This window comes from Ctenocephalides felis, unplaced genomic scaffold, assembly GCF_003426905.1.
Source record: "Ctenocephalides felis isolate EL2017-DRISC unplaced genomic scaffold, ASM342690v1 CF-g0.4_SCAFFOLD_03572, whole genome shotgun sequence".
Lineage (NCBI taxonomy): Eukaryota > Metazoa > Arthropoda > Insecta > Siphonaptera > Pulicidae > Ctenocephalides > Ctenocephalides felis.
Window position 1 is genome coordinate 10453237 of NW_020539726.1, and position 13536 is coordinate 10466772.

A 13536-nucleotide genomic window follows, 5' to 3' on the forward strand; every position below is an offset into this window, starting at 1 on the left:
AAACTGTTATAGAGCATTTGTAACTTGTACTATAAGACATAAAATAGTTGGGTTCCAGCTTAGTTGAAAAGTTACAGAATAAATATTTCTTTTAAAAAATTATTAATGTCTTAATGCATTTTTAAGGACCGGTTCTGCCGCATAACAGACCAATGTTATGGCAAGGCCATGTTACGCTCCAACTTGCATACATAATGCTACTGAATAACACTGAATATTGTCAAAATGTCATAGAATTGCTGTGCACTCAGGCGTTTTACACATAAACTGCAACGTCACTTGTACGGTATGAATCTGGGTCAGAAAGATCCTATTATCTAAGACCGTTTTTTAGACATTTGTGCGATTTCTAGGTTAGGTTTTCTATCTGACAACCTGAGAAAAACGCCTGATTGCGCAACAACCACATGTGTTTTGACAATATTTAGAACGATTTTGTATGAAAAGTTCTACATAACATAACCTTGCCATAACATTGTTCTCTTATGCTGCAGAATCGGTCCCTTAAACTTGTAATCTTCGGTAGCATGGTTTGAAGATTACCTGGTGGTGCAAATTTTATTACATATTTTATAGCGATCAGACCTTAATGGTCCAATAAGACCTAGTTCCGATTCCTAAGACTCCTATGATGATTTGACTGAACTATGTGCCGGTTTTATAGATCACAACCCAAACATTTGTCCTATTTCTATATATTGAATTTTATAATTATAATTTGTGTAATAGTGATTATTTTTTCCATTGATGCAGTAATGCCAAGCAATAGCCATCTTTACTTGGAAGAAAATATTGCTATCTATATTTCCAAGTGAAAACTTATGTCACTGCTACTTGACATCAGGCTACCCGTTGCGAATATCGAACCAGGAACCTTGCGCGAGTATAGGATTGAAATCTCGTAACAGGTAATGCAAAATTTTATTATATATTTTATAGCGATCTGAACTTAATCGTCTTATAAGAGCTGCTATGATGATTGGATGTGGGTTTTATAGATCACAACTCAAACATTTGTGCTATTTCTATATGTTGAATTTAATTATTACAATTTCTATAATAGTGATGATTTCTTTTACTGAGGCAGTCACGCCGAGCAAGGGATATCTTCATTTGGAAGTAGACTGCTCTCTGTATTTCCAAGTTAAAACTGATGTCACTGCTATTTGACATCAGGGTACCAGAAGCGGGTATGGAGCTTCGGATCATGCTCGACTATAGAATTGAAATCATAGCTCTTATCACTAATCCACTGGAGAAAGCCCTTCATACGAATGAACTCACAATCAGTATCAATATCATAGACATAGTTTTTTTTTATTCATTATTCAATAGACAATCAGAATACATTGTTTCTATAAGCCTATGTGATGATGTTATATATGGCGTTTAGAGGTCTCCTCCATTGAAGAGATCCTCTGCTAGAATTAATCTATAGCAGTCTGTATATAATTTAATACTGCAGGTCCTTTGGCCATTTCTTCTTGAGTCTTCCTGTTTGAACCATTTTGTTGATAATTTGTATTTCAGCGTTCGAATGATCACCGATTTTGTTGTGGTAAGAACAACTCCAGGTCTTTATTAATTAATAATTTCATTTACAGTTTTAATTTCCAGATCCCTGTTGCCGGTCTCATTAGTTACATACCAAGGCGCATCTACCATTGCCCTTAATATTTTGTTCTGGGTACGCTGTATAATTTTAATGTCTGATGTACTTGCACATCCCCATAATTCTATACCGTAGCTCCATATTGGTACTAGTACGGTTTTGAATATTAAAGTCTTGTTTGCGTATGATATTTTCGATTTTCTGCCAGTAAGCCATAGCTCATAGGAATCTTTATGTATTTCTGAATGCCAAATAAAACAGTGTTAAAAAAAAATTGTTTGAATTTTTTCATCGTTTGTTTGCTCTTTTGTTTGATAGACATAGTAACATAGACATAAAATTTACAAAAATGAATATAAATATTACTATTACAGCATACCCAAATATAGATTCAATTAACGATTTCATGCTGTAAAACATTAGTCAAATAATATTATACCAAAGGGGGTCAGACATCAGTAGATGCTATAAAAGTGTCAACCAGCAGCCGTAATCTTGGGCGAGGAATCATAAAAGTATAAAGTTATACTTAATACTTTCTAGAAGACACGACGGCACCGACCAAACCGGCTCTGATAAGAACTTAAGCATTCTCTTCTACGAAGCTCGAGCATGCTGGCAGGCATTAATTCATAGCACAAATTTGTTCTGCGCACTCATAATAGAACGCTTAAGCATTCATTGTCAACTTGAGTTATCTACAAGTTACATTAGCGAGAGGAAGAGACGCCACAATAGCGGTTTATAGTGTGCTCACATCCGCAGGGAAAAAATGCGACATGCCAAGTTTAAATTACAAAACTTACAAAAAGAATAGTCAAGTAAGCGTTGAATGTGTAATAGTAGGAAAGGAAACATTGCATTATGATGATGTCTTTAACGAAACTAAATATTCTAGGATAGGGAGGGAAACAAATGTCCAGTTTGAATTTTGACAATTATACTGTGAAAACCAAACCACATACATCAAAACAAATAACACATATCAAACAAACAACTATATATGCTAGAAAACCTAACCTAGAAATCACACAAATGTAAAAAAAATCTTAGATAACAGGGTCTTTCTGACCCAGCTTCATAACATACAAGTGATGTTGCAGTTTATGTGTAAAACTGCCTGAATGTACAGCAAATACATGACATTTTGACAGTGTTCAGTATGATTCAGTAAAATTCCCAGGTAATTAGGTATTCCAGGTATTCCCATTGCAGAACTATGTTTTTTTTATATTTTTCAAAAATTTGTCACCTGGTCTTGTTTACCCCATGGGTGGGGTAAAATGGTACAGCCAGGGGGCAAACATATCTAATAACTTATTTTTAATTTTAAAGAGATTTTACCATATAAACTTCCTGGGCACATTTTTTACAAATATAACACTGTATATAACCTTGATCTGGTGTTACGTCAGAAATATTCATCGGCAGAGTTGGAAGATTTATTTAATAGATAATTTGATATATCTCTTGTGAAATTACTTTTTTATCATGATTTACTTTTTGTTCACTATTTTTGATTGTTTACACTTTTGCCAGGGTGAAGGTTCAGTTGAACCATTTTACGCCGTCCACATGTAAGCTATAGAGGATATATCACAACATCTGTTGAATCTATCTAAAAAATGACAATGCTTCTTATAAAATTAAAAATTAAGTATATTTAAAAATTATATGAAGATCTCGTGAACTAAACAACAGTGTTCATAATTTTTTTTTATCCGGTTGTTGATTGTAAGCTACATGGAAATCAAGAATCAATAGAATCAATAAAATTTATCCAAATATTCGTTATTTTAATAAATGCATATGTATTAAACTTGTAAGCTTAATTATTCGTTGAAAAGAATATTGGAAGATTAAAGGATTTTACTATTATAAAAAATGACCCTGCTTGAGACTAGAACTCTCGGAATTACTCTTGTATAATAATCGTAAAAAAGTCACCTATCTGCTTTTATTTGTAATAGTCATAATTTTTAAGAAAACGTATATTTGAATGTAAGAATGTAGACAGATTCAGAATTTTAATAACAATATTAACCAATTAAGGATAAAATAATGAATTTATATTAAATATTTGTACCAAAACTGAAACAAATCAGAATATTCATGGAACTAAACAAATACAATTGTTTCTCCTTCAAGCACTCGAAAACCGTAAAACAACAAGTGAAGAAATAAAGTCAGTCACACATTTAAGAAAATTTAAAATTATATTAACAGACATATTAAAGATTCACTCAATTAATTTTCTGTTTATATAGAGAATATTGCTGTGATTGTTATTCTTTATATATCTTTATTTATATTTTATATAAATTAGAGACTCCACTCTTATAAACTATTAATAAAAAATAATTACTGTGATCTCTTACACCAGACAATTATATGATTGACTGACTTCCAGTGAGTATAATATTTCTTTAAATACTATTATTGTATATTACTTCGCTTATAAACTGGATATGTTATTTGAATCCTATTTAATTTTAACTCAATAATCAATTAATCAATAAATTTAATAAGTTTATGTAATCAAAAATCCAATTTGGTGTGCAGAAACCGATCTTATTGAAGGAGTGCCTATTGAATTGTTTCAGTTCCCATTCATACAACTGACACTTTGCCAATTTTTATTAATAGAAAATTTAGTAACAATATGAGATAATAGAAAAAATGTGCTATAAATCTAATGATAATGTTGTTAGCACGTTGTGTCGATTAATGTCAAGTATGACAACATTATAAGAAGTGGTTATAATTAAGAGAAGGCCGATTAAACAAAACTTATAATCGTAACTATAGAATCATTTTCCTAAGACTAGTAATTGAAGAATGTGTTTTTATATTCTTCTTCATGTTTTATTTATTCCTTCCTTGTTGAAAGTGACTTGATCTCTGATCCATGTTCGTGGCACAACATTCGACCTCCATGTTACAATGAAGATGAAATCTTGATAAATGAGTTGTGAACATAAAATATTATTCATTCTAGCCGCAAACAAACATATATTTAATTCACGACAGCGCGGACAATTCTTGCTCATTATAAGAAAAATTATCTGGGTTTAATCTTGAAATAACATGAGTTCCTTATAATTGCTTACTCTTTATGATACACTGCAAAATGTACTTTAACAAATAAATATCATTAAATTAATCATATATTTCATTTTTTTACAATAATTTATTTATGCAACACGTATAGAAGTTTAATAGAAATATAAAACTTCTATATGTGGTATTTTCATATAATTTCTTTTTTTTTATTTGTCAGCTCGTTGCTTGCATTTACTCCAAGTACAATATAATATAAGAGATACTATGCATAAAGAAAAAAGGCAGAAATGCATTTGTATTCGAATATTAAGTACTACTATGTTGACCACTAAAAAATGCAGATTATTTTATCACTTCACATTTGTTGAGCAGTTTAAAACATAATTATTATTTATATAGAGGGCTCACCCGTAGGTAAGGGGTTAGAAGCGACGGAACTTGTTTCACAGGTCCCGGGTTCGATACCCGCAACATTGACAACGATTTTCATTTGGATATATAGATAGCAATATGTTTCCAAGTGAAAATAGCCCTCACCCGGCATTGCTGCACTATTAAAAATACTCGCCCTATTACAGAAATTGTAATAATAATTTATCATACAGAGATGTGACAACTGTTTGGGTTGCCATCTGTCAAACAGACTAGTATTAAGTCAAATCAGCAAAACAGCTTATAGGACTGTTGGGTTCTGATTGCTGTTCAAAAATAATAATAATAAAAAAAATCATATAGAGTTTTCAATTTACCAAATATAAATCTGATGAAAAGCAAAGAATGCGAGAAATTTATGAATAAATTATTAGTGGAAAATATATAACAATAACGCATAAATATGATAGAAAAAAATACAAATATCAGATAATTCAAACTCATTAATACAAATTCAAATACAACTACTCTAATTGTGAAATATTTTTTATTCAAATTGTATGTTTAATGTGATCAGAGTATTACAAAATAAAAGAATTAATCTCCAGGCTGCATTTATGGAAATGAATATGCAGTTACAAAAATATATACGATTTTTCACGAGGTAGGTATAATAGGTGATATTCCAAAAGCATTTTATGATTTAAATTTTTGTGTGCACTGTTATAAATATAATAATTTCGCTAAATATTTTATTCTAATTATCTCGATATAAAATATGATATTGTTATCATTTATATAAAATGTTAAATTGTCTATTATGAAAATAAATTTTTCGCTTTTACTCATAACTAATCAATGCAATTTCTAATCGATTTCTTCAAATAAATTTATAATATATGTAATCGTATTAAATAAAGTGCTCAACATACTTTTGTACGTCCTAACAGTTCGGCTCATTAATACGAACTATAATAAATTTTTATTATTCAACCACTTTTTGTAGGGCTATTTTAGGATGTTCGTTGAGACCATGAACCTTATTTCCATGTTAAGGTGTAACAACATTTATTTACAAAGAAATGAATCTTTGCCAAATAGTAGTCAGCGCTATCAATAAAAAACGAAACATGATAAGTATTTATTCTGATTGATTATGTAAATAAAAAAATGGCAAGTCCTAGTTTAAATCGTGCAATCGTTTAAAAAATCATGCAATTCATTTCTATAATTTTCTTTACACATATATGAAATATATAAAATATATATCTTTTATTAATATTTTTGAAATATAAAAGCAACATAATGTAAAGGTTTAATAGTCGATCAGAATTGTTTTTTCAGGTCGGTAATTAATATTCATATGTACTGCCCTCCATATGCGCCAAGCCATCTTTGCTCCATCAAATGGCTTTTAAATTTTTGGAATCAGCCGTTCTTGAGAAAACCCTGACAAAAAATCTAATATCGGCTCACATGCACATACATTTCTTTGTCTCAAAGTTTGGTCTCAAACGACTTAAAATGACTTGAAAAGTCGAGCACAAAATAAAATTAGTATGTCGGATTTTTCATTGACAACTTCTCTTTAGAAATTATGAATATTAAATACATTTTCTCTTTCATAACTAAGAATAAAAGTATTAAATCTAAGTTAAACTAGCTAAATATCTTTCTTTCTTTTAGAAGGAGAAAAAAAGGAGAGGAGTAGAAAAAAAAACTAAATGGTAATAATAATGTTTTGTGAACGCTTTTATTAACTTCCCTTAGGGTAAATTATAGCAATCGCAAAAAAAAATCGATGAAAAAATTTACATATCGTACGTTTCAAAGGTTTCTGCACATTTTGTCATGCGATTACGCTCTTCGATACATCGTCTCTATAACAACTACGCAGCACGAATGCTTTAACAAAAGTTTACACAAAATTAAATAAAAAACAAATTTTTCAAAAAAATCTACTTTTTTAAAAAAAATCTAAACTCTCAGAAAAGCAATTTTAAACATTTTAATTTTCGGTACAGTAAGTTCAAGCAATTTGCTTTAACTACATACTTTCAAAGAATCTCAAAATAAGTATTAAATTTTACTTCAAAAACTGGTTGACAATTTCTCGAACAAAAGTACCTAGTGATCTCGATAATTCATTTGCCGCAATGCAGTGTGATCCCACACTTTCCATCACCGAGATGACGTTCTATCAGCGCTCTAATCGCTAGGAAATGGCTTCGCTAATTCTATTAAGTCCCTCTCAATGAATAACGCGCTCGAGATACCGCCATGCTCAACATTTCAATTATCGGGCTAGATTCTCGCCGTGTCGTACCTACAGCTTCGCGATTTAATGCGATAAGGTTAATATGAGAAATATTCGAAAATGAGAAAAGATTTTTCTATAAAATGACAAAATTAAGAGAGATGGAAAATGAACTAGGATCAAAGCATAAACGAATGAATTGAACCATTTTATTTGATTCGTCTATTCTTCTGGCGATGATTTATTCAGGTTTAGGCGGTTCACTAATCAAAAGTTTATAAATTGACGTTTATAATTTTTAACTTCCCCTAGGGTAGTTATAGAAATAGGCCGAAAATCGAAAATGAAAATTTTTGCACATCTTCACGTTTTGAAGGTTTCTGAACATTTTGGCATATCTTATTGTTAGAAAAAATGGTTGCATGTGCGTGGTATGTATGTATATATATTTGGATTCAATTTTTCGTTCACTATTTCGAGAGCAAGGATTAACTGATTCGAACCGCAGCTGTCTCAAAAATACAGGGCAAAAAGTGCAAACTATATTAAAAACTAAATAATTCAGTTTTTGAGAGAACGGAGCGTCTGATTTGAATGATTCCTAACACATTTTACTTGTATTGACGAAATAAAATACAAAATAAAATATTCTGATATTCGCTGGAAGACAGGTCCAGCGGGTTTGGAGATCCTGAAGAAAAACATATAAAAGATGCTATTTGATGATCAAAAATGATCATTGGACTTATGCACATCAAATTATCAAGCATTTTATAGAAATTTTAATAGGGAGTATAAATTTTGAAACACTGAAACAAAGGCTACTAAAAGCAAAATGAAATGAACCATAAAAATCTTGTGCTCTTGAAAAATGATGCAAAAGGTCTTGAAGGTTTCAAGACCTCAAGTTAAGGCAATATATTAAAATTCAAAACTAGATGGCCATTGACATTTAACCATTGCGCATCACATTTGCCATACATAATAAAATTACAAAAATTATTCATAACTATTAGATTAATAACAATTAAATTAATAATTTTGTATATTACTTTGAATTTAAAATAGAATACAATGTTCTGATAAAGGTTTGACGCTCATAGCGTCGGTGGTGTAATGGTCAGCATAGTTGCCTTCCAAGCAGTTGATCCGGGTTCGATTCCCGGCCGACGCAAAGTTTTTTTTATTCTTTTCTTTTAATTTTTTTATAAAACTCAAATTTGCTATTATAGAAATTTAATTAGTTTTAAATGGTATTTTCTTTAACTTAAATTGTAAACGATAAGAGTAAATAATCGACAAAATCAGCAAGCATTGAGATTTACTTTAAACTTTAAAAGCAATTTTTATTTAGTATATTTCAAATATTTTCAATTGTTGTATTAATGATTATGCAAGAACTTGCGATTAGAAGCTATGCGGCCTATTAATTATTAATATTAAACTATACTTATACTTTTTCCAATTTTGGTCTCCAGAATGATTTAAAACATTGAGAATATATAAAAATAGTAATAGTCGGACTTTCTGGCGAAAACAAACTTTCCTATCGGAAAGTTAATAAATAACTATCAAAATAAAAAAAATGTATAATGGACCAAAATCTTCCAAAGCAATATCTTGTCCAACTTACGAGTAGAAACTAATATTCTGCAGTTTAACGCAATCATTTTGTAACGAATCAGATAAATTATTTAGCAGTTGTAACAAATATTGTAATTAAAAAAAATGAATCATATAATATATGTTTTACTGTTATATTCACAACGTTTACTCAAAAAGAAAAATCAGTGAAATAAGTTTTTTGACACATTTAGTATTTATTAGCTTATACTATGTATAGTTAAGAAACTGTAATAGACATGTGTTACATATTTGAATATTTTATCATTTATGTTTCATATACTAGCAACTTAGATATATTTTTTATGCCTTGCCCTGTATCACACAATATCCAACATAATTAATATAATATTCAATATATATCCCATATATCAAATACATATAAATCTAATGCATCCAATAAACGTTAATACGTTTTTTTAATTCTAAAAACAAGGCATATAGCACGTGTTTATGATAAAATACTCGTATTTTCATATTGTTCTCAATCCTAATAGAATATAATATGTTTTTATGAACCATGTTTATACAAGAAACAATAGCGACAGATTTTATCAAAGTTATTTAAAATTATTTACCGGTCAATTATTTCCGCCAAACAAGTTAGTTGACGTAACAACTTGTTGCCATGTATTTAATATTAAATTTTTGCTATGCCATTACTAAATACTTCAAGCAAAATGACCATTAATAAAAACATTTTTGATTTTGACCGACTTGTTTAGTTACTAAATAATCTATTGACGTATTTGTGAGAACAGAGCAAAATTGTTTTATACACACCATAATTATTATATGGTAAAGCTATTTGTTTAATAAATCATACAAGCGATTTAATACAACGTACGGTTGGATATTATTTGTGCGACCCGCGAGATATGGCCAAGCCGCGCGATATTGTTGAAATTGTTGGACGACTATTATAATTTTCGTTGCATGATGGGAATTTTAGTAATTTTATTTGCTCTGCTAGCAGTACTCTGTTTGAATAACAATATTCGTAGATAGAGGACGACAGATGAGTGAATGTAGTTTATGCATTTCATATAACTAATGAAATTTCAACCATATAGGGAAGTATTAATTGAATGAGCAAAATTGGTGAAATTCCTGTTTGGCAACGGAAATTGTAACAAATATTTCAACAATATGCTTTTTGGTTAAAACAAACTCTTTGATTTAATTTTGAAAAAAGGAACACCAAGCACCAAAAACAGTTACTAGCTTCTATAGGGAAAAAAGTATATCATCAGATTCTTATAAAACAAGACTCGTTTTTTCACTAGTAACTAAATATTAGTTTAGCTTTCAAAATTGGTATGTAATTAACTAAGATTGCAACTACCAAATGAAAATGTAACTTGTATGTTTGTATGTATGGTATTTTCGCGTTATATAGTAAAATAGATTTTCCAAGTAACTTTATCTAAAATATACAAATAATGTTATTTAAATTTCACCCAATGATAAAATTATATATCGCTGTGAAACTATTCCATTTCACGTAGTACGTCTTCCTCGATACAGTGCCTCAAAGTTATCGAATTAATACTTATAATTTCAGCAATATGTTAATATAAAACAATACTAATTATAAGGTGGAAAAATTATTTCTATGTAATAAGAATTTAACAAAACACAAAAATTATTAGATTAGATTCTATTAGATTTAGCATAGTTAATTTACAATTTAGAGACTAATGATTATTTTATCTAAACGTGTATATTTTACAAACTTAAAATGCATGCATTCTAGGCAGTTGTAATTGGATAGAAATGAAAAAAAAAGTTTGAATTACAGTCTGTCCATATTTGGAGAACATTCAGAAATTGTTTTGACAGCTTAGTGTATGGCTTGTTTTTGGAAAGCACCCGGTAGTTGTCCTATCCTAATTGTGACCTCTGATTATATCTAATAGTGTTTTTGAATTAATATTTTATATGCAGTTATGACTACGAATAGCAATTTTCACGTATAAAATTATAGTTCAGGTCTACGACCTCAAGTGGATATTTGATGCCATGTTTCCTGATATTGAGCAGGTCGAGGTTGGGATCGAACTAGTTTGAGTAGTTTGTGCTATCCTTATCGACGTTTTTAAATGTTGTCCCTACGGCGAGCACAAAATATAAGAGTAATATCAATTCCTATCAAAATTTTATGTCGACTAATATTATTGAACTACATAATTTAAGAATTTATTCACTTATATTTTCAGAGGCAAATGATTGTACAACATCTTGCATGAGTGAATTTAGCTCGAACTTTATTATATTTTTATTGTTTCTATAAATTTTATTATTTCACCAGAAATATTTGATTCTTACACGATTTTAAACTTAGAAACATGTACATATTTCGTACGACAAAGCACTATATCTAGTCGTGAAAATTTAAATCATTTTCTTCCTCAATGCATGCGACTTCATTGTCGATGCAATTTATGCAGACACGTAACAGTTGTACGAACGAATCTTGTCTTCGCAGAAGTCACTGCACTGTACTCGGTGTTTTAAGACGAGAGGCATTTTTTAGATATGGTTTTTGAAAAAAACTTAAATTTATTTGTTTTAATAAAAATTTTAATAAAACTTAAATTTATTTGTTTTAATAATAAGTAGTGGTGCATCATGCCTTAAGTCAAACCCATATAAATGTACATAAAATTTGTACTTATTATTATAATCCCTATAAAATATCTGATAATATTATGTGCATATGTCTAATTATCATTTTTGACCGCCAAATGGCATTATTTTTTACTTTTTTATTAGATCTCCGGAAACGCTGGACCTACCTTCACTAGTTGTTCATTTCATCAATACAAGTAAAATGTTTTTTAAATTATTCAAATCGGACGCTCCGTTCTCTCAAAAACTAAAATATCTTTTTCGGACATTTTTGCCCCGTATCTTCGAAACGGCTAGACCTGTCTCCTTATCAATGGGCATCGAATACTTTTCGAATTATTCAAATCGGTTGATTCGTGTTTTAGCAATCGTCGACAAAAAATTATATCCGCATACACATACACACAAGCATACCTATATCCAATTTTTTCTAACAATAAGATATGCCAAAATGTTTAGAAACCTTTGAAACGTAAAGATTTCTGTTTCATTTTCGATTTTTTTGCGATTACTATAACTTATTCTACGGAAAGTTAAAAAACTAATCAATAAAAAGAATAAAAAAAGTATTGAGAATAAAAATATAATGTCAATAAAAATATTTTATATAGATTCCTGTGGCAACTGAGTTAGCCTTGCCGCGAGAACATAAAAAACAATATAGTCATGATACATATATTTTAATAATCAGGATATTCAGTTAGAAAAATATTAAAATATTTGTATTTCCAAAAATCGAAAAGAATTCAAAACTTGCAATACGTACTTAACTTTAGAATATATCCTACTATTTTATATGAAATTGCTATTCAAAATATACAGAATATTGTTTTTGATATCATTTCTTAATTTGCGACGAATTTGTTACATTTAATTTAAAAAAAAAAAAAACATTTATATACATCATAAAATATTTAGAGTAAAACAAGGTAAATTAAAAAGTTCTTTAATTTAAAAAATAAATAAATTTCAACTTCTTAACTTATTTTAAAAGGTCATTGAAAACATTCTATTATATTTTACCACTCTAAACTATTTCTTTTTCGTTGTTGGTATTGAAAATCTCAACAATATACGAGAAAACGCAGACTGTTATAGGTAAAATAGTGGAGGCTTTAAAAGCAAATGCTAGTTAAGTGTATGTACAATAAATTACTTGGCTTTATAGAAAGCATTGGTCCATATATAACGGCACACACCTTATGTACAGAAACATTTTCTAACTGAATAATAGCGAAGCCAAATTCAAAATCCAAATACATTACTTTTATATGCACATTGTCCTCTAATAGAAGAAAGTCATTAGTTGAGGAATAAAAAATTCACACTAATTCACTGGTCCACAGGTTCATTTATTCACAATTGAGAATTTGATCAAATTTATTAAATGCACCAAATAATGATTATTTTTAATAAATATGTATTTAACCTTACATAATCTTCGCTTAATTTGCAAATAATCGATTTAATCATTTTAGTTACGTAAAATATTTTTGAATTTACAAAAAATCGTAAAATTTCTGTGTTTTTTTTAGAAAATTCAGGTATAAAATAAATACACGTGATATCTTACTAGGTTCCTGCCTCTCCACGTGATTTTTTGTCAACACCCCCCCCCCCCCCAAACCTCGCATGATTAAGGGACGCCTCCTACTTGTTTACCTGAATACTTGCCTACCTATTCACCAGAATCAATAATAATAATTTGTAAAGATCAACAAGTGTGAATTTTTGAAATTATTATTTCTACATCTTCAAAATTGCTGGAACACAAGTAAAATATTTGTTGATTCATTCAAAATAGATGCTCCTATTCTCAAAAACTATGATTTTTTAGTTTTTCTATATCTACAAAACTGCTTGACATTCCTTTGCAAAAAATTAATCAGAATGTTTTTTGAACCAGTCAAATTGGATGAGCAATTCTGCCGAAAACGTCAACGCAAATTGTATCCATACATATATAATACACTCACAC

General features: G+C 29.4%; 1 protein-coding gene and 1 non-coding gene across 2 annotated transcripts in view; one reads left to right on the plus strand and one right to left on the minus strand.

Moving 5' to 3' along the window:
* Positions 1-13536, minus strand: part of LOC113387974 (low-density lipoprotein receptor-related protein 2) — a 335517-nt gene that overhangs the window by 240170 nt on the left and 81811 nt on the right. The window lies entirely within an intron of this gene.
* Positions 8407-8478, plus strand: Trnag-ucc. Its single transcript has one exon. It is a non-coding gene; the product is annotated as a tRNA-Gly (tRNA).